Raw genomic sequence first — 3,125 nt, forward strand, 5'->3', positions numbered from 1 at the left:
TGATCTTAGTGTCTGACTGGTGATCTTAGTGTCTGAACCGGTGATCTTAGTGTCTGAGCTGTGGACATAGTGTTTAATTTATGATCTTAATGTCTGATTTGTGATCTTAGTGTCTGCTTGGAGGACTTATTGTCAAATTTGTCATCTTAGTGTGTTCATGGTGGACTTTGTGTCTAATTTGTGAGCTTAGTGTCTAATTTGTGATCTCAGTGTCTGTTTGGAGGACTTAGTGTCTAATTTCTTGCTGAAAGTGTCTAATTTGTGACCTTAGGGTTTGCTTGGAGGCCTTAGTGTCTAATTTGTGATCTTAGGGTCTGCTTGGAGGATTTAAGGTCTCATTTGTGATCTTAGCGTCTACTTGGATGACTTAGTCTCTAATTTGTGTGCTTAGTGTCTAATTTTTGAGCTTAAGTTCTAATTTGTGAGCTTGGCGTCTCATTTGTGTGCCTAGGGTCTGCTTGGAGGACTTAGGGTCTAAGTTGTGATCTCAGGGTCTGCTTGGAGAACTTGGTGTCTAATTTGTGACCTTAGGGTCTAATTTGTGACCTGGGGTTTAAGGTGTGATCTCAGGGTCTGCTTGGAGGACTTAGGGTGTAATGTGTGAGCTCAGGGTCTGCTTGGAGTACTTATTGTCTTATTTGTGATCTCAGGGTCTGCTTTGAGGGCTTCTTATCTAGTGTGTGATCTCAGGGTTTGCTAGGAGGACTTAACATCTAATTTATACCATTAGTGTCTGTTTGGAGGACTTAGTGTATAATTTGTGAGGTTAGGATCTGTTTGGAGGTCTTAGGGTCCAATGTGTGAGCTTAGGGTCCAATGTGTGAGCTTAGGGTCCAATGTGTGAGCTTAGGGTCCAATGTGTGAGCTTAGGGTCCAATGTGTGAGCTTAGGGTTTAATATGTGATTTTGGCGTCTGCTTAGAGGACTGAGTGTCTTATATGTGAGCTTAGGGTATCCTTGGAGGACTTAGTGTCTAATTTGCAATCTTAGGACCAGCTTGGAGGACTTAGTGTCTAGTTTGTGATCTTAGGGTCTGCTTGAAGGACTTAGTTCCTACTTAGTGATCTTAGTGCCTAATTAGTGATCTTACTGCCTAATTAGTGATTTTAGTGCCTAATTGGTGCTCTTAGTGCCTAATTCATGGTCTTAGTGTCTAATTCATGGTCTTAAGGTCTGCTTGGAGGACTTAGTGACTCATTTGTGATCTTAAGGTCTGCTTGGAGGACTTAGGGTCTGATTTGTCATCTTAGGTTCTGCTTGCATTTCTTAGTGTCTAATTGGTGATCATACTGTCTGCCTGGAGGGTTTTGTGTGTTACTTGTGATCTTAGGGTTTGCTTGGAGGATTTTGTGTGTTATTTGTGATCTTAGGGTCTGCTTGGAGGACTTTGTGTATTATTGGTCATCTTAGGGTGTGCTTGGGGGGCTCAGTGTCTGACCGGTGATTTTAGTGTCTGACCGGTGATCTTAGTGTCTGTGATCTTAGTGTCTGTTTGAAGGACTTAGTGTTTAATTTGTGATCTGAGTGTCTGCTTGGAGGACTTAGTGTCTAATTTGTGATCTCTTGGTCTGCTTAAAGGACTTAGTGCCTGATTAGTGATCTTAGTGCCTAATTGGTGCTCTTAGTGCCTAATTCGTGGTCTTAGTGTCTAATTCATGATCTTAGGGTCTGCTTGGAGGACTTGGTGTCTAATTTGTCATGTTAGGGTCTAATTTGTCATGTTAGGGTCTAATTTGTCATGTTGGGGTCTAATTTGTCATGTTAGGGTCTAATTTGTCATGTTAGGGTCTGCTTGGAGGACTTAGGGTCTTACTTGTGATGTTAGGTTCTCCTTGCATTTCTTAGTGTCTAATTGGTGATCATACTGTCTGCCTGGAGGACTTAGTGTCTAATTTGTGATCTTAGGGTCTGCTTGGCGGACTTTGTGTATTATTGGTCATCTTAGGGTGTGCTTGGAGGGCTTAGTGTCTGAACTGTGATCTTAGTGTCTGACTGGTGATCTTAGTGTCTGAACCGGTGATCTTAGTGTCTGAGCTGTGGACATAGTGTTTAATTTATGATCTTAATGTCTGATTTGTGATCTTAGTGTCTGCTTGGAGGACTTATTGTCAAATTTGTCATCTTAGTGTGTTCATGGTGGACTTTGTGTCTAATTTGTGAGCTTAGTGTCTAATTTGTGATCTCAGTGTCTGTTTGGAGGACTTAGTGTCTAATTTCTTGCTGAAAGTGTCTAATTTGTGACCTTAGGGTTTGCTTGGAGGCCTTAGTGTCTAATTTGTGATCTTAGGGTCTGCTTGGAGGATTTAAGGTCTCATTTGTGATCTTAGCGTCTACTTGGATGACTTAGTCTCTAATTTGTGTGCTTAGTGTCTAATTTTTGAGCTTAAGTTCTAATTTGTGAGCTTGGCGTCTCATTTGTGTTCCTAGGATCTGCTTGGAGGACTTAGGGTCTAAGTTGTGATCTCAGGGTCTGCTTGGAGAACTTGGTGTCTAATTTGTGACCTGGGGTTTAAGGTGTGATCTCAGGGTCTGCTTGGAGGACTTAGGGTGTAATGTGTGAGCTCAGGGTCTGCTTGGAGTACTTATTGTCTTATTTGTGATCTCAGGGTCTGCTTTGAGGGCTTCTTATCTAGTGTGTGATCGCAGGGTTTGCTAGGAGCACTTAACATCTAATTTATACCATTAGTGTCTGTTTGGAGGACTTAGTGTATAATTTGTGAGGTTAGGATCTGTTTGGAGGTCTTAGGGTCCAATGTGTGAGCTTAGGGTCCAATGTGTGAGCTTAGGGTCCAATGTGTGAGCTTAGGGTTTAATATGTGATTTTGGCGTCTGCTTAGAGGACTGAGTGTCTTATATGTGAGCTTAGGGTATCCTTGGAGGACTTAGTGTCTAATTTGCGATCTTAGGACCAGCTTGGAGGTCTTAGTGTCTAATTTGTGATCTTAGGGTCTGCTTGAAGGACTTAGTTCCTACTTAGTGATCTTAGTGCCTAATTAGTGATCTTACTGCCTAATTAGTGATTTTAGTGCCTAATTGGTGATCTTAGTGCCTAATTCATGGTCTTAGTGTCTAATTCGTGGTCTTAAGGTCTGCTTGGAGGACTTAGTGACTCATTTGTGATCTTA

The sequence above is a fragment of the Psittacula echo genome, assembly GCF_963264785.1.
Source record: "Psittacula echo genome assembly, chromosome: 3".
In the NCBI taxonomy this organism is placed as follows: Eukaryota; Metazoa; Chordata; class Aves; order Psittaciformes; family Psittacidae; genus Psittacula; species Psittacula echo.